The following is a 25,279-nucleotide window of genomic DNA, read 5'->3' as shown; positions in this document are numbered from 1 at the left end:
ACCTCACCGTGATCCAGGAGACAAGCTGCCGCTCCCTGGCCAACCAATACTTGCCTACCTCAAAGCGATCCACTAGACAAGCTTCCGCTTCCTGGCCAGCCGACCCTAGCCTACCTCACCGCGATCCAGTAGACAAGCTGCCACTCCCTGGCCAGCCGACCCAAGCCTACCTCACAGCGATCCAGTAGACAAGATGCCGCTCCCTGGCCAGCTGACCCTAGCCTACCTCACCGCGATCCAGTAGACAAGCTGCCGCTCCCTGGCCAGCCGACACTTGCCTACCTCAACGCGATCCACTAGACGAACTGCCACTCCCTGGCCAGCCGACCCTTGCCTACCACACCGCGATCCAGTAGACAAGCTGCCGCTCCCTGGCCAGCCGACCCTTGCCTACCTCAACACGATCCAGTAGACGAGTTGCCACTCCCTGGATAGCAGACCGTACCCTACCTCAACGCAATCCAGTACACAAGCTGCCGCTCCCTGGCCAGCCGACACTTGCCTACCTCAACGCGATGCAGTAGACAAGCTGCCAGTCCTTGGCCAGCCGACTCTTGCCTACCACACCGCGATCCAGTAGACGAGCTGCCACTCCATGGCCAGCCGACCGTAGCCTACCTCACCGAGATCCAGTAGATAAGCTGCCGCTCCCTAGCCAGCTGACCCTAGCCTACCTCAACGCGATCCAGTAGACGAGCTGCCACTCCCTGGCCAGCCGACCATAGCCTACATCAACGCGATCCAGTAGACGAGCTGCCACTCCCTGGCCAGCCGACCCTAGCCTACCTCACCGTGATCCAGGAGACAAGCTGCCGCTCCCTGGCCAGCCGACCCTAGCCTACCTCAACGCGATCCAGGAGACAAGCTGCCGCTCCCTGGCCAGCCGACCCTAGCCTACCTCAACGCGATCCAATAGACGAGCTGCCACTCCCTGGCCAGTCGACCTTAGCCTACCTCACCGCGATCCAGTAGACAAGCTGCCGCTCCCTGGCCAGCTGACCCTTGCCTACATCAATGCGATCCAGTAGATAACCTGCCACTCCCTGGCCAGCAGACCCTAGCCTACCTCAACACGATCCAGTAGACAAGCTGCCGCTCCCTGGCCAGCCGACCCTAGCCTACCTCAACACAATCCAGTACACAAGCTGCCGCTCCCTGGCCAGCCGACACTTGCCTACCTCAACGCGATCCAGTAGACAAGCTGCCACTCCATGGCCAGCCGACTCTTGCCTACCACACCGCGATCCAGTAGACGAGCTGGCACTCCATGGCCAGCCGACCGTAGCCTACCTCACCGCGATCCAGTAGACAAGCTGCCGATCCCTAGCCAGCCGACCCTTGCCTACATAAATGCGATCCAGTAGATAACCTGCCACTCCCTGGCCAGCCGACCCTTGCCTACCTCAACACGATCCAGTACACAAGCTGCCACTCCCTGGCCAGCCGACACTTGCCTACCTCAACGCGATCCAGTAGACAAGCTGCCACTCCATGGCCAGCCGACTCTTGCCTACCACACCGCGATCCAGTAGACGAGCTGGCACTCCATGGCCAGCCGACCGTAGCCTACCTCACCGCGATCCAGTAGACGAGCTGCCACTACCTGGCCAGCCGACCCTAGCCTACCTCACCGTGATCCAGGAGACAAGCTGCCGCTCCCTGGCCAACCAATCCGTGCCTACCTCAACACGATCCAGTAGACAAGCTGCCACTCCCTGGCCAGCCGACCCTAGCCTACCTCAACACAATCCAGTACACAAGCTGCCGCTCCCTGGCCAGCCGACCCTAGCCTACCTCAACACAATCCAGTACACAAGCTGCCGCTCCCTGGCCAGCCGACACTTGCCTACCTCAACGCGATCCAGTAGACAAGCTGCCACTCCATGGCCAGCCGACTCTTGCCTACCACACCGCGATTCAGTAGACGAGCTGCCACTCCATGGCCAGCCGACCGTAGCCTACCTCACCGCGATCCAGTAGACAAGCTGCCGCTCCCTAGCCAGCTGACCCTAGCCTACCTCACCGCGATCCAGTAGGCAAGCTGCCGCTCTCTGGCCAGCCTACAATAGCCTACCTCAACTCGATCCAGTAGAGGAGCTGCCACTCCCTGGCCAGTCGACCTTAGCCTACCTCACCGCGATCCAGTAGACAAGCTGCCGCTGCCTGGCCAGCTGACCCTTGCCTACATCAATGCGATCCAGTAGATAACCTGCCACTCCCTGGACAGCCGACCCTAGCCTACCTCAACACGATCCAGTAGACAAGCTGCCACATCTTGGCCAGCCGACACTTGCCTACCTCAACGCGATCCAGTAGACAAGCTGCCACTCAATGGCCAGCCGACTCTTGCCTACCTCAACGCGATCCAGTAGACAAGCTACCACTCCATGGCCAGCCGACTCTTGCCTACCACACCGCGATCCAGTAGACGAGCTGCCACTACCTGGCCAGCCGACCCTAGCCTACCTCACCGTGATCCAGGAGACAAGCTGCCGCTCCCTGGCCAACCAATCCTTGCCTACCTCAACACGATCCAGTAGACAAGCTGCCACTCCCTGGCCAGCCGACACTAGCCTACCTCAACGCGATCCAGTAGACAAGCTGCCACTCCATGGCCAGCCGACTCTTGCCTACCACACCGCGATCCAGTAGACGAGCTGCCACTCCATGGCCAGTCGACCTTAGCCTACCTCACCGCGATCCAGTAGACAAGCTGCCGCTCCCTGGCCAGCTGACCCTTGCCTACATAAATGCGATCCAGTAGATAACCTGCCACTCCCTGGCCAGCTGACCCTAGCCTACCTCACCGCGATCCAGTAGGCAAGCTGCCGCTCTCTGGCCAGCCTACAATAGCCTACCTCAACTCGATCCAGTAGAGGAGCTGCCACTCCCTGGCCAGTCGACCTTAGCCTACCTCACCGCGATCCAGTAGACAAGCTGCCGCTCCCTGGCCAGCTGACCCTTGCCTACATCAATGCGATCCAGTAGATAACCTGCCACTCCCTGGACAGCCGACCCTAGCCTTCCTCAACACGATCCAGTAGACAAGCTGCCACTCCCTGGCCAGCCGACACTTGCCTACCTCAACGCGATCCAGTAGACAAGCTGCCACTCAATGGCCAGCCGACTCTTGCCTACCATACCGCGATCCAGTAGACGAGCTGCCACTCCATGGCCAGCCGACCGTAGCCTACCTCACCGAGATCCAGTAGACAAGCTGCCGCTCCCTAGCCAGCTGACCCTAGCCTACCTCACCGCGATCCAGTAGGCAAGCTGCCGCTCTCTGGCCAGCCTACAATAGCCTACCTCAACTCGATCCAGTAGAGGAGCTGCCACTCCCTGGCCAGTCGACCTTAGCCTACCTCACCGCGATCCAGTAGACAAGCTTCCGCTCCCTGGCCAGCTGACCCTTGCCTACATCAATGCGATCCAGTAGATAACCTACCACTCCCTGGACAGCCGACCCTAGCCTACCTCAACACGATCCAGTAGACAAGCTGCCACTCCCTGGCCAGCCGACACTTGCCTACCTCAACGCGATCCAGTAGACAAGCTGCCACTCAATGGCCAGCCGACTCTTGCCTACCATACCGCGATCCAGTAGACGAGCTGGCATTCCATGGCCAGCCGTCCGTAGCCTACCTCACCGCGATCCAGTAGACAAGCTGCCGCTCCCTAGCCAGCCGACCCTTGCCTACATAAATGCGATCCAGTAGATAACCTGCCACTCCCTGGCCAGCCGACCCTTGCCTACCTCAACACGATCCAGTACACAAGCTGCCGCTCCCTGGCCAGCCGACACTTGCCTACCTCAACGCGATCCAGTAGACAAGCTGCCACTCCATGGCCAGCCAACTCTTGCCTACCACAACGCGATCCAGTAGACGAGCTGCCACTCCATGGCCAGCCGACCGTAGCCGACCTCACCGAGATCCAGTAGACAAGCTGCCGCTCCCTAGCCAGCTGACCCTAGCCTACCTCACCGCGATCCAGTAGGCAAGCTGCCGCTCTCTGGCTAGCCGACAATAGCCTACCTCAACTCGATCCAGTAGACAAGCTGCCGCTCCCTGGCCAGCAGACCTTTGCCTACCTCAGCGCGATCCAGTAGACGAGCTGCCACTCCCTGGCCAGCCGACCCTAGCGTACCACACCGTGATACAGTAGACGAGCTGCCACTCCCCGGCAAGGCGACCCTAGCCTACCTCACCATAACTCAGTAAAGTAGCCACAACTCTCATCGCCTATTTCTGGGCCACCTCACCGTGATCCAGTATACTAGCCACCGCTTCGTGGCTGACCGAAGCTACCCTACGTCACAATGATCCAGTACCGAAGCCACCACTCACCCGCTTATTCTAGCCTACCTCACTGTGACCCAGTGCAGTAACTCCCCGCAAAGCTGACCACAGCCTATGAAAATCTTACCTAACATCCCCAGAAGTACATGATCATAATGGAAATGTACCATTATTTTTGTGGTCTGCTGGTGTGAGAACGCATGAAGTGGCCACGTATAAGGGATATTTGGCAGTGGGGCGAAGTATTACAGCAGATTTCGAATTTCTTTCACTGGAAACATGAAGCTTCAAAAGGATCCGGTGGTCTGTTAATGTTTGTATGTTGGAAATCTAAAAGAGTTAAAAAAAGTTTTTCAAATGAGCTAAACCGCCAATTAACCAAAACCATGTTAACTGTAATAATGTGAATGGCGGGTTACACATTCCAGGATGAATAATCATTAGCTGTCATATGAGTGAACAGTAATATACTTCGAAGTGTCTGTCTACAGAGTTCATAGGTTTTCTACATTTTCTAGCTGTGCTAATTATACTAAGTACACCTAACTCTAGTTCATCACTCACTCTACATTGGTTACAACCATTAATCTCCAAATGTTACTCATACCTGGCTAGAAATAAGAACTTTGTTTATACAAAAATCATTCAACTCCAGAGCCGGGAGCACGAAGCCAGCTGGCAGCTACCGAGCCGGCGACCTGACACCTGTGGCCACATATCCTCACCTTTCCACCACCACAAGACTTATGTCAGCAAATTGGGTTTTACCCCGAGTATCTCATTGACCAGTACCTTACCTCTTCTCTAGTCTCCTGAAGTCTCCTCCACCACTACACTTCCCGGAACCCTCAACACGATATTGTCACTCACCACAACAACCCAGGAAATGAACGTATGAACCAGAAACATAGTAATCTTCGGTTTCGGAATGACCGCGCTCGTGTGGCATCTCGAAGCAGAAGCGGGGCTTTATTGTATGGCAAGGCGTTGTCTCAATCCAATGAAATGACTTGCATGGCCTTTTATCGTTTTTTAACATTCATTTTTGACTATACACTTACTAATATTCCATGTACTCGTGCTACATGCGTGTGTTACTAAAAGTTTATGTAGGAAAATTTCTTTTGCTCTATAATAAAGTATATATTTTGAATGTCAGTCCGTCCAAGTCAGAGTCAATGTAACAATTCGGATTCAGACGTCGTCCACGTTTATGATATATTCCGACTCTTCTGACGTCAGTCAATTTCTAAACAATGTTTTACTTGTTTGTTTTTTTACGGTAAACCACGACTGAGACGAAATTTGTCCTCGACGATGGAAATATATATTTATCGCGATTATAGATAGTACATCTCCGAGGACGGCCATAAACAGGACTACCAACCTATATCACCATTTACCACACTCACCATAGAAAATGGAATTTCGCCGATGGTTTCCAATGACCCCATATGTATTTATAGTACTTCCCTAACGTGTAATAATAAATGGACACAGCATGAACAGAAGTGTGTCAACAGACCGGACTAAAACATGAGCAATATGCTCGGCCTGCTTTTAATGTGGTATTTCCCAAAACAACCTTTGTCGACGGGAATTTCCAAGACAAGTATGCGAACTGTTTTGGTCGATTCATTTTTCATACGATGTCCGAGGCAGCAGGGGCACCTGAATGCCCTAATCAAGGCAACTTGTTAACGAGTATATATATATATATATATATATATATATATATATATATATATATATATATATACACGTACACACAACAAAAAACTATCGCGCAGAGGGGGTATGAAGACGTCTGTAATGATCACTGACCTACCTCTTCTACCATGCCGGTAGGGTTGGTATACGTGCCTGGAAGCCACAGGTTTCCAGAGTCCTATGCTAGACCCATGTAAGTTACGTGCCACAAGAGCGGCATTATATAATCAACAATAAAATTACATCATACAAGGCAGTACGAACCCCTACTTTTGAATTGGTGTGTGCAATATAGCTGTGAGACACACACAGCTATATCCGGCAACCCCCGCATGTGGCAGCTGCAGCATACCTCAATGTGATGCGAGGTAAACACAATAGCTTCATATTGTATAGGTGTAATTTAGGAAGAATATGTTTTACTATTGATATTGTATTATTTTATAGCACATCTGGGTTCGTGGCAGGCCATAAAGGTTATCTTACACCGCCATTTCGTGTCCATGCAGGAAATGTAAGGAGACATGCGATATGCTTTTGAAACAATGAAACAGCTCGGGTATAGTTCACTGCAAGCCAATGTCGAAAGGTTGTTTTTGTGGTATATCTAATTTTACCATGGAGACATCACAAGCGACACATGAAGCTATTCTACAGCTTCATAATGAGGGCTAGAGTGACTCTGAAATTAGGAGACGTCTTGGTATTCACCGGTCAACCGTAGCACGATGGATTCGCCGACAGGCAGAGTTGGGCAACACAGACAACAGGCATCGGCGTAGGCGCCCACGTTGCACAAACCCGGAAGATGATCAGGTAATGATGTTGCATATATAGGTATACTGGACCACTTGATGTTATGTAAACAACCACATCACATGTTATATTTGCAATATGTCATCCTTTCCCTAGGCCATAGCAGCTGTCATTGCTGCTGCCCCCTTCAAGCCCGCTAGCAACATTCGGGATACTCTTGGTCTGCAGTGCACCACTCAAACTGTCCGAAACAGACATCACTCTGATGGGTTACGTGGTCGCATACCAGCAACAAAACCTATGTTAAGTGAGGCAAACATGGAGAGCAGGGTGGAATATGCGTTGGAGTATGCGGACAAGCCACATCAGTTTTGGGAGAAATTCATCTTTTGTGATGAAAAAACCTTCTGCAGCGATATCCTGTAGACAAGCTGCCGCTCCCTGGCCAGCCGACCCTAGCCTACCTTACCGCGATCTAGTAGACAAGCTGCCGCTCCCTAGCCAGCCGACCTTACCATACCTCACCGAAATCCAGTAGACAAGCTGCCGCTCCCTGGCCAGCCGACCCTTGCTACCTCAACTCGATCCAGTAGACGAGCTGCCACTCCCTGCCCAGCCGACAAGCTGCCGCTCCCTGGCCAGCCGACCCTAGCCTACCTCACCGCGATCCAGTAGACAAGCTGCCGCCCCCTGGCCAGGCGACCCTTACCTACCTCACCGCGATCCATTAGACAAGCTGCCGCTCCCTGGCCAGCCGACCCTAGCCTACCTCAATATATTCTAATAGATGAGCTGCCACTCACTGGCCAGCCGACCCCAGCCTACCTCAATATAATCCAGTAGACGAGCTGCCACTCCCTGGCAGCCGACCCTAGCCTACCTCAACGCAATCCAGTAGACAAGCTGCCACTCCCTGGCCAGCCGACTCTAGCCTACCTCAATATAATCCAGTAGACGAGCTGCCACTCCCCGTCCAGCCGACCCTTGCCTACCTCACCGTGATCCAGTAGACAAGCTGGCGCTCCCTGGCCAGCCGACCCTAGCCTACCTCACCGCGATCCAGTAGACAAGCCGCCGCTCCCTGACCAGCCGACCCTTGCCTACCTCAACGCGATCCAGTAGACGAGCTGCCACTCCCTGGCCAGCCGACCCTAGCCTACCTCACCGCGATCCAGTAGAGAAGCTGCCCCTCCCTGGCCAGCTGACCTTAGCCTACCTCACCGAGATCCAGTAGACAAGCTGCCGATCACTGGCCAGCCGACCGTAGCCTACCTTACCGCGATCTAGTAGACAAGCTGCCGCTCCCTGGCCAGCCGACCTTACCATACCTCACCGAGATCCAGTAGACAAGCTGCCGATCCCTGGCCAGCCGACCCTAGCCTACCTTACAGCGATCTAGTAGAAAAGCTGCCGCTCCCTGGCCAGCCGACCTGACCATACCTCACCGAGATCCAGTAGACAAGCTGCCGCTCCCTGGCCAGCCGACCCTTGCCTACCTCAACTCGATCCAGTAGACGAGCTGCCACTCCCTGCCCAGCCGACAAGCTGCCGCTCCCTGGCCAGCCGACCCTAGCCTACACCATGAATATAATGCGTTCATGGATAACTGCATTATTTTTCTTTGGTCGTTACATAAATGTATATATTAGAAAATGGTAACGTTTCCAGTCAACTTATGCACTGCGCAAAATAATGACGTCCTACATGACTTTGAAAGCCAGATCTGAATGCAGCAAGTCTGGATCGATCAGAAATTTTTTAGAAAAACATTAGCGTAAATACCCAAATGACCAGACAACCAGCTACAGAAAGACTAGTGGAGGAAATCAACACCGAAACACTAAAATCAAGTAAAAATTTAATCAACTCCTTCATGGATAAGCGGAAAAAAATAAACGTTTCCCAGAATACATGAAGGATCTCACCTGGACGTGGGCGAAATTCTAGCATGATGAATCAACAGAAATGTCCGAGTATTACGGACGACCCTCACACGAAGATATTATACACAAAACATACCTGAAAAATGAGAGAAAAATATATCAGAATTAAGAAAAATATACAATTTCTTGTTTAGTTGTATTGTAAAGGTTCAAGAAAAACCTGTGAAACTTTATAAGGAAACTAAGCTATAATAATGGCGTTAATGTTAACCTACTTGCTGAAATAGGCATCTTCAAAATTATGAAACTAGATAATCCCATACACATATAACCCTTAAATACCTTTTGGATGTGGTGGTACAAAGACACGGATAACATTCCATTATACGACCGAACGTTAACAATTCTTACTTAAAATCGTAACATATTCGTCCAACTCCGAGTGGCACGTATGAATGATCATTATAGTAATATTCCTCACACCATATAAACTCAGAACTTATCTAAATATTTACCACAGTGTACATGACATTTACGTAGATAGTTCGAGCCCAACGTGTCCACACATCACTGACCTGCCACATCCTGCAACGAACACGAGTCCTGGTACTGGCAGATGTAATACCAGCACAAACATTACTCTCACTTAGGCTGTTGTCAATACGTATTCTCTGCACACTTCCACACGATCAGATGTTTCCCACAGCATCCCAGTTTGAATATACTTCTCGACAAACACAGAGATCAACACACACCGCGACCCGCTCGTCCAGCTGACGTTAACCCTACTTCTATCTGGAGTACCGGCAGCGGTGGTGGCATTATGGGAGACTTCAGCTGCACCAATCATCGGCCACAATGCTTTGTTTACATTTGCTGGGCGACAACGACTGCTCTTAACTACCTCTTATCGTCAAGGTACAATTACACGGTAGTAGGTCAAACTTTTCTTTTTATTCATAAATGAGATAAACTAAAGAGCAAAATTAACAAACGACAGTTCTCCAGGACTCAGGTAAATAAGACAATCTTCCATCAGTACAATATTGATGACGCCTGAACTAGCCCGCCCACCGACTGGTGCTTCGATACGGAGGATGAACCAATAGCAAGACCTCACAATAACGTATCTCTTATTTGTACACTTCATTATTGGCGAATCCATATGTATGATTACAGCATCACATGCAGTTGTGAAATTAAGAGAAACTGAACTTTGTTGTTTTTACGAGGTTATATATTCCTTGTAGTAGTAAATTCTGACGTTAGCCTTTTTTTTTTTTTTGCCAATGTCCAGCTGTGAAACCCGGCCTGACAGTATCGGGTTCGCACCGTCAACATTTCAACAACGACGAGTCATTAACCCAGGTGCAATCCGTGCTTCGGGTTCACTGCTGGACCTAGCTAGTAATTTTGCTTAAGGTTTATCCAAGATCCCATTATGAACCTTACTTCAGGTTCACTAATGAACTTTGCCGCGAACTTTACTTCAGGTTCACCCAAGATCCCACCATGAACCTTCAGATTCACTAAAGAACCTTGCTTCGAACTTTGTTTTAGCTTCACCCTAGATCGTGCCATGAACCTCGTTTCAGATGCACTGAATAATAACAAAGAATTTCTAAGTAAAGTCAAGACTCATGAGCCCTGTATCTGATCCTCATAGTTCCTCATATTCCTCTCGATGCAAAGATAACCATATATCAGGTTACACCGTCCCTGTCCTTAAGAAAGGACCAGACACCTGGACCATGACAGATCACAAGCAGCAGAGACGATACCCCTCAAGGTGATGCTCAGACAACAAGGAGCGACATAACTACGAACACAGTAATGACACAAGTAATCACGTTACCAAGGTTACTGGGAGGAATGGAAAGTGATAAAGCTGAAGGTGTGGTGTGGGCACTATGAACAGACATACCGCACTCTACTACCACACTCAGCACTGACATGGAGAGTGTTCAGGGGAATATCTATCAGAAGTAACCGAAAAAGATAAGAGAGCGAGACACATTCGCATGGGAAACTGCAGAAGTTGGTGTCAGAGTTTGGGAGAGTGTATGAAAGGAGAAACGTGAGAGTAAATGTGGATAAAAGCATGGTTATTCAGGTTTAGCAGTACAAAGAGACAGGTTACCTGAAGTTCGAGTTTCAATTGCAAAAAAAGGAGAAAGTGGGGTGTTTTAGATACCTGGGACAGCGAATGGAACCTTGGAAGTGGAGATGAGTCACAAGGTGGGTGAGTGGGTGAATGTTCTGGGAACACCGAGCAAAGTGTGGAAAGCGAAGCGACCTTTGGGAAGGTGAAAATGGGTATCCTTGAAGGTATAGTAGCTCCCAATGCCTAAAAACAGATGATAGGAAAGCTATAAAGGACCTTTAATGCTAACTGGAACCTCAGAGTACGATATTGCTGCGTAATGAATGTAGGTGGCGATGGCTGACGCCTAAGTTTTCGTCTGCACGTATACAAAGTACGCGTTTTAGAAATACAGTTTTGCCATGACCATAACTCGTCTTTCATAATTTTACTCTGTAACCCAAAAAAATAACTTTATAACTTGTGAAACACCATCATGTACATACATATATACATTTCATTCAGGATATATACCAATGAACTGATCCGCAAAAAGGGACTACAGTTGTATATTTTTCAAAAATAATGCGAGACGAAATGGCTTTTTCTCATGTACACCTCAATCTGAAAGCAAGAAAACATGGTCGGACGTTCTCACTGCTGTGTTGTGAGCAAAATATCCACACACACACACACACACACACACACACACACAATATATGAAAGAAAACGATCGGTAAGTGCTATTGTTTGCTCTTAACGTACGCTTATTGACCAATAACCCAGGAGTAACAATCTAGAATAGGCCTAACCGGTAGCTGTGAATATGTGATACCATGGGAATTTTCGTTTATTCATATTTGTTAACCTCTTAATTGGGAAGAATTCCCGATTGCGGTAATTGTTTCTGCAGGTGATTCGTGTGTGTGCCTTATATTATGAATGTGAGAGCAGAAAAGTTGCACAGAAGCTACTGGGTCTGCAGTCATCATTTTTTATCAAAGAAATTACGTGACTGGACAGACAAATATTGTTCTTTCCTTCTCTAAATAAAGCCTATATCCTTATCTTTGAATATGACAATTAATCAAGGGCTGATGACAACAAGAAGGGCAAATACAACCTGATTCTGCAGAGAAGCCAGCGCGAACGTTTACCCAACTAACAAGCAACGAGCAGAGAGAGCGAATGTGCGTTTGAACACCATAGCTCCAGCTCCCAAAATTTCTGTTTTAGCAAAACAAGCACTTTTTTGTACAGAAAAGTAACAATTATAATTTAAGCAAAACTTTAATAGTAATCTATATGATTGAATAAAGTCAGTGACATAATAAAAGAATAGAAAATTTATAACATTCTTTAAGTCTGTAAGAGAAAAGTTAACGGTATAATATGGGACATTATACAAAACAAAAACATTCTTTTTCAAGGTACAAAAAACTGAATACATAACATCTGCCTCCTCAAAAAACCATGTCATCTTTCAGGTTGACTCATAACCAGCGAGCATGCCGGACGATACATAAGCTACAATACTATCTTTATTTTTTTATTTTGCTTTGTCGCTGTCTCCCGCGTTTGCGAGGTAGCGCAAGGAAACAGACGAAAGAAATGGCCCAACCCACCCCCATACACATGTATATACATACACGTCCACACACGCAAATATACATACCTATACATCTTAATGTACACATGTATATACACACACAGGCGCATACATATATTACCCATGCACACAATTCACACTGTCTGCCTTTATTCATTCCCATCGCCACCTCGCCACACATGGAATACCATCCCCCTCCCCCCTCATGTGTGCGAGGTAGCACTAGGAAAAGACAACAAAGGCCCCATTCGTTCACACTCAGTCTCTAGCTGTCAAGCAATAATGCCCGAAACCACAGCTCCCTTTCCACATCCAGGCCCCACACAACTTTCCATGGTTTACCCCAGACGCTTCACATGCCCTGATTCAATCCACTGACAGCACGTCAACCCCGGTATACCACATCGATCCAATTCACTCTATTCCTTGCCCGCCTTTCACTCTCCTGCATGTTCAGGCCCCGATCGCTCAAAATCTTTTTCACTCCATCTTTCCACCTCTAATTTGGTCTCCCACTTCTCCTCATTCCCTCCACCTCTAACACATATATCCTCTTTGTCAATCTTTCCTTACTTATTCTCACCATGTGACCAAACCATTTCAAAACACACTCTCCTGCTCTCTCAACCACACTCTTTTTATTACCATACATCTCTCTTGCCCTATCATTACTTACTCGATTAAACCACCTCACACCACATATTGTCCTCAAACAACTCATTTCTAGCACATCCAACCTCCACTGCACAACTCTATCTATAGCCCACGCCTCACAACCATATAACATTGTTGGAGCCACTATTCCTTCAAACATACCCATTTTTGATTTCAAAGATATTGTTTTTGCCTTCCACACATTCTTCATCGCTCCCAGAACTTTCGCCCCCTCCCGCACCCTATGATTCACTTCCGCTTTTATGGTTCCATCCGCTGCCAAATCCACTCCCAGATATCTAAAACACTTCACTTCCTCCAGTTTTTCTCCATTCAAACTTACCTCCCAGTTGACTAGTCCCTCAACCCTACTGTACCTAATAACCTTGCTCTTATTCATATTTACTCTCAGCTTTCTTCTTTCACACACTTTACCAAACTCAGTCACCAGCTTCTGCAATTTCTCACATGAATCAGCCACCAGCGCTGTATCATCATTGAACAACAACTGACTCACTTCCCAAGCTCTCTCATCCACAACAGACTGCACACTTGCCCCTCTTTCCAAAACTCTTGCATTCACCTCCCTAACAACCCCATCCATAAACAAATTAAACAACCATGGAGACATCACACACCCCTGCCGCAAACCTTCATTCACTGAGATCCAATCACTTTCCTCTCTTCCTACACGTACACATGCCTTACATCCTCGATAAAAACTTTTCACTGCTTCTAACAACTTGCCTATCACACCATATATTCTTAATACCTTCCACAGAGCATCTCTATCAACTCTGTCATATACCTTCTCCAGATCCATAAATGCTACATACAAATCCATTTGTTTTTCAAGTATTTCTCACATACATTCTTCAAAGCAAACACCTGATCCACACATCCTCTACCACTTCTGAAACCACACTGCTCTTCCCCAATCTGATGCTCTGTACATGCCTTCGCCCGCTCAATTGATACCCTCCCATATAATTTCCCAGGAATATTCAGCAAACTTATACCTCTGTAATTTGAGCACTCACTTTTATCCCCTTTGCCTTTGTACAATTGCACTATGCAAGCATTCCGCCACTCCTCAGGCACCTCACCATGAATCATACATACAATAAATAGCCTTACCAACCAGTCAATAATACAGTCACCCCCTTTTTTAATAAATTCCACTGCAATACCATTCAAGATCCGCCGCCTTGCCGGCTTTCATCTTCCGCAAAGCTTTTACTACCTCTTCTATGTTTACCAAATCATTCTCCCTAACCCTCTCACTTGGCACACCACCTCGACCTAACCAAACCTAACCTAACCTAGTCTAGCCTAGCCTAGCCTAGCCTAGCCTAACCTAACCTATCCTAACCCAACCTAACCTAACCCAACCTAACCTAACCTAACAAGCGAGAGCGGCGGCAACGGCGGCGGCCAACCTTCCTCCCTCACCGCGCGCATACCACACACACCGAGCCAGCCAGACACAGACACCTTCTCACTCTCGCTTTCGATGACGCGCGTCCGACCCACCTCCCTCCCTTCCTCACACACGGTGGTGGTGGTGGTGGTGAACATCAGTGGCCTATTATCGATCGACTCACATTGCGTCCGCGGAGTTTGACATCACTCACTAGATTACCGGTTGTTGTTTTAGTAAGTAGTGCGCGAGCGAGGGAACGGGCGCGTGGCGGCGGAGGAGGAAAAGGCCGGACGACCCCCCTACGTCCCGCGCTCTCGCATTCCATACTACACACAAACACACACCCAGCCAGCCTTCTCCTCCTCCTCCTCCTCACTCTCACTTTCGATGCCGGCGTATAAGGTCCAGTTACAGTGGCGAAATACACAACTCTTAATCTATATGTCGACTATGTTGGGGCTTTTGCCATCAATAGGCGTGACAAATCCCCTAACCTTTCTCTGAGTTAAACCTAACCTAAGCGTGAGAGCGGCGGCGGCTGACCCTCCTTCCTCCCCGCGCGCATACCACACACACAGAGCCAGCCAGCCAGCCAGCCCTTTGCCTTTGTACAACAGCGCTATGCATGCATTCCGCCAATCCTCAGGCACTGCACCATGAACCAAACATACATTGAATATCCTCACCAATCAGTCAACAACATGCTCACCCCCTTTTTTAATAAATTCCACTGCAATGCCATCCAAGTATATATATACAAACACAAATGTACATAAGCTCTTAAAATATATTATTCATTATAAATTTTACAATTTGTAACATTCAAAATATAACAGCAATAAACCTTGCAAAAAACATAATACATTTGAAAACAGTAATACACATGATAATATAACACCAATAAACATCATATTAATATTATTCAATTAATACACACAAGCAAATAATAAAATCATCTACAATAGTATACAATAAATGCAAATATTTCACTATATATAGCAATTACAATATACCTTATAATATGAAAGTTACACTTATGCTAATATACAAGTAAGACACATACTAACATACTACTTATAATCATATCAAACTAATACACTTAATATTCACTACAAATGCAACTGTAATTAAACAAATAATACAGCTGAAATACAACAAATGCACCTAATAGAATATACACACAATATACATATAAAAATAACACACCTATCAATATCTATAATGGGAAACAGAAGAAGGAGTCATGCGGGGAGTGCTCATCCTCCTCGAAGGCTCAGACTGGGGTGTCTAAATGTGTGTTGATGTAACCAAGATGTGAAAAAAGGAGAGATAGGTAGTGTGTTTGAGGAAAGGAACCTGGATGTTTTGGCTCTGAGTGAAACGAAACTCAAGGGTAAAGGGGAAGAGTGGTTTGGGAATGTCTTGGGAGTAAAGTCAGGGGTTAGTGAGATGACAAGAGCAAGGGAAGGAGTAGCACTACTCCTGAAACAGGAGTTGTATGAGTATGAGATAGAATGTAAGAAAGTAAATTCTCGATTAATATGGGTAAAACTGAAAGTTGATGGCGAGAGATGGGTGATTATTGGTGCATATGCACCTGGGCATGAGAAGAAAGATCATGAGAGGCAAGTGTTTTGGGAGCAGCTGAATGAGTGTGTTAGTGGTTTTGATGCACGAGACCGGGTTATAGTGATGGGTGATTTGAATGCAAAGGTGAGTAATGTGGCAGTTGAGGGAATAATTGGTATACATGGGGTTTCAGTGTTGTAAATGGAAATGGTGAAGAGCTTGTAGATTTATGTGCTGAAAAAGGACTGGTGATTGGGAATACCTGGTTTAAAAAGCGAGATATAGATAAGTATACGTATGTAAGTAGGAGAGATGGCCAGAGAGCGTTATTGGATTACGTGTTAATTGACAGGCGTGCGAAAGAGAGACTTTTGGATGTTAATGTGCTGAGAGGTGCAACTGGAGGGATGTCTGATCATTATCTTGTGGAGGGTAAGGTGAAGATTTGTATGGGTTTTCAGAAAAGAAGAGTGAATGTTGGGGTGAAGAGGGTGGTGAGAGTAAGGGAGCTTGGGAAGGAGACTTGTGTGAGGAAGTACCAGGAGAGACTGAGTACAGAATGGAAAAAGGTGAGAACAATGGAAGTAAGGGGAGTGGGGGAGGAATGGGATGGCATTGCAGTGGAATTTATTAAAAAAGGGGGTGACCATGTTGTTGACTGGTTGGTGAGGATATTCACTGTATATTTGGTTCATGGTGCAGTGCCTGAGGATTGGCGGAATGCATGCATAGAGCTGTTGTACAAAGGCAAAGGGGATGATAAAGGTGAGTGTTCAAATTACAGAGGTATAAGTTTGTTGAGTATTCGTGGGAAAGTATATGTTAAAAAGATTATTAAACAAATGGAAATTTTTTTGAGAATTTGAGGGGATATCACTTTGTAAATGTGGATTCAAGTAGGCATACTTCTTGCATTGCAAACCAGTATGAAAATGGTGTCCTTTATATGGCTAATACTGCTTTATACTGGCTACTAAACATGTTGTGTTATATACATAGGATGTCTATATTTGGTTTCCTGTTTATCGAATGGATCACGTGCACAGTTGGCTAACTCGTGTATTCCTGCACTTTAAGTCAATGTATGTGAGTAAACCAAGGCTGTATGCTCAAGATTTAATACATAATTGGGAACCAAAAACTGTCGTGTTGGCCTTCATAATTTTAGACAAAGTAGCAGGCATATCTGTAGATTAGTGGTGTTCAGTGGTAATAATAGTAATAGTAGAGGAAATGGAGTTTAGTGGTTCTGATATATTGCGGTAAAGGAATATAATCAATAGTACGTGGTTGCTTTTGGTTAAGCATTTCACTTTGCAGGTGAATGGCCACTCGCTAGACAGCATAACCCGGGAGTTCCTACTAGATGGTGTAGATCAGAATGTACAGGAAAGTTGGCGTGCAAACTACATGGAAGTGGATGTCTTCACCACCCTTGGCAGTCCCATAGCAGAAACGATCTCTGGAGTGCTAACTAGTGGTAGGTTTTCTGCTACATAATGGTCTTGTTTTAATCTAGTTCGGCATAGGAATGGGAAAAGTGACCTAACCTGACCTGACCTAACCTAACCTAACCTAACCTAACCTAGCCTAGCCTAGCCTAACCTAACCTATCCTAACCTAACCTAACCTTAACCTAACCTATCCTAACCTAACCTAAACTAACCTAACCTAACCTAACCTAACCTAACCAAACCTAACCTAACCTAACCTAACCAAACCTAACCTAACCTAACCTAACCTAACCTAACCTAACCAAACCTAACCTAACCTAACCTAACCTAACCCTTTTCTGCTACATAATAGTCTTGTTTTAATCTAGTTGGGCATAGGAATGGGAAAAGTGACCTAACCTGACCTGACCTGACCTGACCTAACCTAACCTAACCTAATCTAACCTAGCCTAGCCTAGCCTAGCCTAGCCTAACCTAACCTAACCTAACCTAACCTAACCCAACCCAACATAACCTAACCTAACCTAACCTAACCTAAACTAACCCAACCCAACCTAACATAACCTAACCCAACCCAACCCAACCCAACCCAACCTAACCTAACCTAACCTAACCTAACCCAACCTAACCTAACCTAACCTAACCTAACCCAACCCAACCTAACCTAACCTAACCTAACCTAACCTAACCTAACCACGCCCCTTTTGCCCTCCGACACCCTTCGCCCGCTAACCTGAGAGGTAAGGAGCGGAAGGTGACGGAGCCGCATCCCACGCCACTTTTGCCCTCCGACACCCTTCGCCCGCTAACCTGAGAGGTAAGGAGCGGAAGGTGACGGAGCCGCATCCCACGCCACTTTTGCCCTCCGACACCCTTCGCCCGCTAACCTGAGAGGTAAGGAGCGGAAGGTGACGGAGCCGCATCCCACGCCACTTTTGCCCTCCGACACCCTTCGCCCGCTAACCTGAGAGGTAAGGATCGGAAGGTGACGGAGCCGCATCCCACGCCACTTTTGCCCTCCGACACCCTTCGCCCGCTAACATGAGAGGTAAGGAGCGGAAGGTGACGGAGCCGCATCCCACGCCACTTTTGCCCTCCGACACCCTTCGCCCGCTAACCTGAGAGGTAAGGAGCGGAAGGTGACGGAGCCGCATCCCACGCCACTTTTGCCCTCCGACACCCTTCGCCCGCTAACCTGAGAGGTAAGGAGCGGAAGGTGACGGAGCCGCATCCCACGCCACTTTTGCCCTCCGACACCCTTCGCCCGCTAACCTGAGAGGTAAGGAGCGGAAGGTGACGGAGCCGCATCCCACGCCACTTTTGCCCTCCGACACCCTTCGCCCGCTAACCTGAGAGGTAAGGAGCGGAAGGTGACGGAGCCGCATCCCACGCCACTTTTGCCCTCCGACACCCGTCGCCCGCTAACCTGAGAGGTAAGGAGCGGAAGGTGACGGAGCCGCATCCCACGCGTGCAAACTACATGGAAGTGGATGTCTTCACCACCCTTGGCAGTCCCATAGCAGGAACGATCTCTGGAGTGCTAACTAGTGGTAGGTTTTTTGCTACATAATGGTCTTGTTTTAAGCTAGTTGGGCATAGGAATTTGAAAAGTGACCTAACCTGACCTGACCTGACCTGACCTAACCTAACCTAACCTAACGTAACCTAGCCTAGAATAGCCTAACCTAACCTAACCTAACCTGACCTGACCTGACCTAACCTAACCTAACCTAACGTAACCTAGCCTAGAATAGCCTAACCTAACCTAACCTAACCTAACCTAACCCAACCCAACCTAACCTAACCTAAACTAACCCAACCCAACCTAACCTAACCTAACCCAACCCAACCTAACCTAACCTAACCTAACCTAACCTAACCCAACCTAACCTAACCTAACCTAACCTAACCCAACCCAACCCAACCTAACCTAACTTAACCTAACCTCGCCACTTTTGCCCTCCGACACCCTTCGCCCGCTAACCTGAGAGGTAAGGAGCGGAAGGTGACGGAGCCGCATCCCACGCCACTTTTGCCCTCCGACACCCTTCGCCCGCTAAACTGAGAGGTAAGGAGCGGAAGGTGACGGAGCCGCATCCCACGCGTGCAAACTACATGGAAGTGGATGTCTTCACCACCCTTGGCAGTCCCATAGCAGGAACGATCTCTGGAGTGCTAACTAGTGGTAGGTTTTCTGCTACATAATGTTCTTGTTTTAATCTAGTTGGGCATAGGAATGGGAAAAGTGACCTAACCTGACCTGACCTGACCTGACCTAACCTAACCTAACGTAACCTAGCCTAGCCTAGCCTAACCTAACCTAACCTAACCTAACCAACCCAACCTAACCTAACCTAACCTAACCCAACCAACCTAACCTAACCTAACCAACCCACCTAACCTAACCTAACCTAACCTAACCTAACCTAACCTAACCTATAACCCAACCAACCCAACCTAACCTAACCTAACCTAACCTAACCACGCCACTTTTGCCCTCCGACACCCTTCGCCCGCTAACCTGAGAGGTAAGGAGCGGAAGGTGACGGAGCCGCATCCCACGCCACTTTTGCCCTCCGACACCCTTCGCCCGCTAACCTGAGAGGTAAGGAGCGGAAGGTGACGGAGCCGCATCCCACGCCACTTTTGCCCTCCGACACCCTTCGCCCGCTAACCTGAGAGGTAAGGAGCGGAAGGTGACGGAGCCGCATCCCACGCCACTTTTGCCCTCCGACAACCTTCGCCCGCTAACCTGAGAGGTAAGGAGCGGAAGGTGACGGAGCCGCATCCCACGCGTGCAAACTACATGGAAGTGGATGTCTTCACCACCCTTGGCAGTCCCATAGCAGGAACGATCTCTGGAGTGCTAACTAGTGGTAGGTTTTCTGCTACATAATGTTCTTGTTTTAATCTAGTTGGGCATAGGAATGGGAAAAGTGACCTAACCTGACCTGACCTGACCTAACCTAACGTAACCTAGCCTAGCCTAGCCTAACCTAACCTAACCTAACCCAACCCAACCCAACCTAACCTAACCTAACCTAACCCAACCCAACCTAACCTAACCTAACCCAACCCCACCTAACCTAACCTAACCTAACCCAACCTAACCTAACCTAACCTAACCCAACCCAACCCAACCTAACCTAACCTAACAACGCCACTTTTGCCCTCCGACACCCTTCGCCCGCTAACCTGAGAGGTAAGGAGCGGAAGGTGACGGAGCCGCATCTCACGCCACTTTTGCCCTCCGACACCTTCGCCCGCTAACCTGAGAGGTAAGGAGCGGATGCCAAAGGGCAAGAGAATTGCGTGGAGACACCAAAAATTTAGAGGAAAATTGAAGGATTAATCTAAATTCCCTTTGCGTCTCAAAGCCTTTACAGGGGAATAGTGGCATTAAAGGGAAAGACACTAATTAACATTTACTTAAAATACCCTTGGGGGTGCCAAAGTCCAATACAGTTGCATGGTGGCTTCCAAAACTAAAAAGACAAATTAAAGGTTTATTTTAAATCCCCTTTGGCGCCACCAAAGGCAATTACAGGGGCATAGAGGCACCAATAGGGAAAGAAGCATCTGCAAAGCTTACCTTAATGCCACTTTGGGGATACCAAAGTGCAAGGGAATTGCGTGGAGGCATCCAAAATCTTAGAGGAAAATTGAAGGATTAATCTAAATCCCCTTTGGCGTCTTCAAAGGCCTTTACAGGGGAGTAGTGGCATCTGAAGGGAAAGAGATAAATTAAGATTTTTTATAAAAGACCGTTTAGGGGTGCCAAAGTCCAATACAGCTGCACGGAGGCATCGAAAATTAAAAAGACAAATTAAAGGTTTATTTTCAATCCCCTTTGGCGCCGCCAAAGGCAATTACAGGGGCATAGAGACATGATAAGGGAAAGAAACATTTGGAAAGCTTACTTTAATGCCACTTTGGGGATGCCAAAGGTCAAGAGAATTGCGGTGAGGCATCCAAAAATTTAGAGAAAAATTGAAGGATTAATCTAAATCCCCTTTGGCGTCTTCAAAGGCCTTTACAGGGTAATAGTGGCATCTGAAGGGAAAGAGACAAATGAAAAGTTTACTTAACAGACCGTTTTGGGGTGCCAAAGTCTAATACCTTTGCATGGTGGCATCCAAAAACAAAAAGACAAATTAAAGATTTAGTTTAAATCCCCTTTGGCGCCGCCAAAGGCAATTACAGGGGCATAGAGGCATTAAATCGGAAAGAAACATTTCGAAAGCTTACTTTAATACCACTTTGGTGATGCCAAAGGGCAAGAGAATTGCGTGGAGACATCAAAAAATTTAAAGGAAAATTGAAGGATTAATCTAAATCCCCTTTGGCGTCTTCAAAGGCCTTTACAGGGGAATAGTGGCATATAAAGGGAAAGACCCTAATTAAAAGTTTACTTAAAATACCCTTTGGGGGTGCCAAAGTCCAATACAGTTGCATGGTGGCATCCAAAAATAAAAAGACAAATTAAAGGTTTATTTTAAATCCCCTTTAGCGCTGCCAAAGGCAATTACAGGGGCATAGAGGCATCAAAAGGGAAAGAAACATTTGGAAAGCTTACTTTAATGCCACTTTGGGGATGCCAAAGGGCAAGAGAATTGCATGGAGGCATCGAAAAAATTAGAGGAAAATTGAAGGATTAATCTAACTCCCCTTTGGCGTCTTCAAAGGCCTTTACAGGGGAATAGTGACATCTAAAGGGAAAGACCCTAATTAAAAGTTTACTTCAAATACCCTTTGTGGCTGGCAAAGTCCAATACAGTTGCATGGTGGCATCCAAAAATAAAAAGATAAACTAAATGTTTATTTTAAATCCCCTTTGGCGCCGCCAAAGGCAATTACAGGGGCATAGAGGCATCATAAGGGAAAGAAACATTTGGAAAGCTTACTTTAATGCCACTTTGGAGATGCCAAAGGTCAAGAGAATTGCGGTGTGGCATCCAAAAATTTAGAGAAAAATTGAAGGATTAATCTAAATCCCCTTTGGCGTCTTCAAAGGCCTTTACAGGGGAATAGTGGCATCTGAAGGGAAAGAGACAAATTAAAAGTTTACTTAACAGACCGTTTAGGGGTGCCAAAGTCTAATACCTTTGCATGGTGGTATCCAAAAACAAAAAGACAAATTAAAGATTTAGTTTAAATCCCCTTTGGCGCCGCCAAAGGCAATTGCAGGGGCATAGAGGCATCAAAAGGGAAAGAAACATTTGGAAAGCTTACTTTAATACCACTTTGGGGATGCCAAAGGGCAAGAGAATTGCGTGGAGACATCCAAAAATTTAGAGGAAAATTGAAGGATTAATCTAAATCCCCTTTGGCGTCTTCAAAGGCCTTTACAGGGGAATAGTGGCATCTAAAGGGAAAGACCCTAATTAAAATTTTACTTAAAATACCCTTTGGGGGTGCCAAAGTCCAATACAGTTGCATGGTGGCTTCCAAAAATAAAAAGACAAATTAAAGGTTTATTTTAAATCCCCTTTGGCGCCGCCAAAGGCAATTACAGGGGCATAGAGGCATCAAAAGGGAAAGAAACATTTGGAAAGCTTACTTTAATGCCACTTTGGGGATGCCAAAGGGAAAGAGAATTGCATGGACACTTCGAAAAATTTAGAGGAAAATTGAAGGATTAATCTAACTCCCCTTTGGCGTCTTCAAAGGCCTTTACAGGGGAATAGTGGCATCTGAAGGGAAAGAGACAAATTAAAAGTTTACTTAAAAGACCGTTTAGGGGTGCCAAAGTCCAATACCTTTGCATGGTGGCATCCAAAAATAAAAAGACAAATTAAAGCTTTAGTTTAAATCCCCTTTGGCGCCGCCAAAGGCAATTACAGGGGCATAGAGGCATCAAAAGGGAAAGAAACATTTGGAAAGCTTACTTTAATGCCACTTTGGGGATGCCAAAGGGCAAGAGAATTGCGTGGAGGCATCCAAAAATTTAGAGGAAAATTGAAGGATTAATCTAAATCCCCTTTGGCGTCTTCAAAGGCCTTTACAGGGGAATAGTGGCATCTGAAGGGAAAGACCTAATTAAAAGTTTACTTAAAAGACCGTTTAGGGGTGCCAAAGTCCAATACAGTTGCATGGTGGCATCCAAAAATAAAAAGACAAATTAAAGGTTTATTTTAAATCCCCTTTGCGCTGCCAAAGGCAATTACAGGGGCATAGAGGCATCAAAAGGGAAAGAAACATTTGGAAAGCTTACTTTAATGCCACTTTGGGGATGCCAAAGGGCAAGAGAATTGCGTGGAGGCATCCAAAAAATTTAGAGGAAAATTGAAGGATTAATCTAAATCCCCTTTGGCGTCTTCAAAGGCCTTTACAGGGGAATAGTGGCATCTAAAGGGAAAGACCCTAATTAAAAGTTTACTTAAAATACCCTTTTGGGGTGCCAAAGTCCAATACAGTTGCATGGTGGCATCCAAAAATAAAAAGACAAATTAAAGGTTTATTTTAAATCCCCTTTGGCGCCGCCAAAGGCAATTACAGGGGCATAGAGGCATCAAAAGGGAAAGAAACATTTGGAAAGCTTACTTTAATGCCACTTTGGGGATGCCAAAGGGCAAGAGAATTGCGGTGAGGCATCCAAAAATTTAGAGGAAAATTGAAGGATTAATCTAAATCCCCTTTGGCGTCTTCAAAGGCCTTTACAGGGGAATAGTGGCATCTGAAGGGAAAGAGACAAATTAAAAGTTTACTTAAAAGACCGTTTAGGGGTGCCAAAGTCCAATACAGTTGCATGGTGGCATCCAAAAATAAAAAGACAAATTAAAGTTTATTTTAAATCCCCTTTGGCGCCGCCAAAGGCAATTACAGGGGCATAGAGGCATCAAAAGGGAAAGAAACATTTGGAAAGCTTACTTTAATGCCACTTTGGGGATGCCAAAGGGCAAGAGAATTGCAGTGGAGACATCGAAAAATTTAGAGGAAAATTGAAGGATTAATCTAAATCCCCTTTGGCGTCTTCAAAGGCCTTTACAGGGGAATAGTGGCATCTAAAGGGAAAGAGACCTAATTAAAAGTTTACTTAAAATACCCGTTTGGGGTGCCAAAGTCCAATACAGTTGCATGGTGGCATCCAAAAATAAAAAGACAAATTAAAGGTTTATTTTAAATCCCCTTTGGCGCCGCCAAAGGCAATTACAGGGGCATAGAGGCATCAAAAGGGAAAGAAACATTTGGAAAGCTTACTTTAATGCCACTTTGGGGATGCCAAAGGTCAAGAGAATTGCGGTGAGGCATCCAAAAATTTAGAGAAAAATTGAAGGATTAATCTAAATCCCCTTTGGCGTCTTCAAAGGCCTTTACAGGGGAATAGTGGCATCTGAAGGGAAAGAGACAAATTAAAAGTTTACTTAAAAGACCGTTTGGGGTGCCAAAGTCCAATACCGTTGCATGGTGGCATCCAAAAATAAAAAGACAAATTAAAGGTTTAGTTTAAATCCCCTTTGGCGCCGCCAAAGGCAATTACAGGGGCATAGAGGCATCAAAAGGGAAAGAAACATTTCGAAAGCTTACTTTAATGCCACTTTGGGGATGCCAAAGGGCAAGAGAATTGCGTGGAGACATCGAAAAATTTAGAGGAAAATTGAAGGATTAATCTAAATCCCCTTTGGCGTCTTCAAAGGCCTTTACAGGGGAATAGTGGCATCTAAAGGGAAGAGACCCTAATTAAAAGTTTACTTAAAAGACCCGTTTAGGTGGTGCCAAAGTCCAATACCTTTGCATGGTGGCATCCAAAAATAAAAAGACAAATTAAAGTTATTTTAAATCCCCTTTGGCGCCGCCAAAGGCAATTACAGGGGCATAGAGGCATCAAAAGGGAAAGAAA

At 46.8% G+C, this 25,279-nt stretch overlaps 1 protein-coding gene across 1 annotated transcript in view; it reads right to left on the bottom strand.

Moving 5' to 3' along the window:
• LOC139767395 (uncharacterized) overlaps positions 1-25,279 on the bottom strand; it is a 743,720-nt gene that overhangs the window by 158,997 nt on the left and 559,444 nt on the right. Inside the window, exon 9 of the mRNA XM_071696732.1 lies at positions 8,690-8,783. The gene's annotated coding sequence lies outside the window, so the exon portion shown is untranslated. The remainder of the gene's footprint in view (positions 1-8,689; positions 8,784-25,279) is intronic.

The sequence above is a fragment of the Panulirus ornatus genome, chromosome 61, assembly GCF_036320965.1.
Source record: "Panulirus ornatus isolate Po-2019 chromosome 61, ASM3632096v1, whole genome shotgun sequence".
In the NCBI taxonomy this organism is placed as follows: domain Eukaryota; kingdom Metazoa; phylum Arthropoda; class Malacostraca; order Decapoda; family Palinuridae; genus Panulirus; species Panulirus ornatus.
Note: the sequence above shows the minus strand (reverse complement) of the source record. Positions and strands in the feature narration are given on the sequence as shown.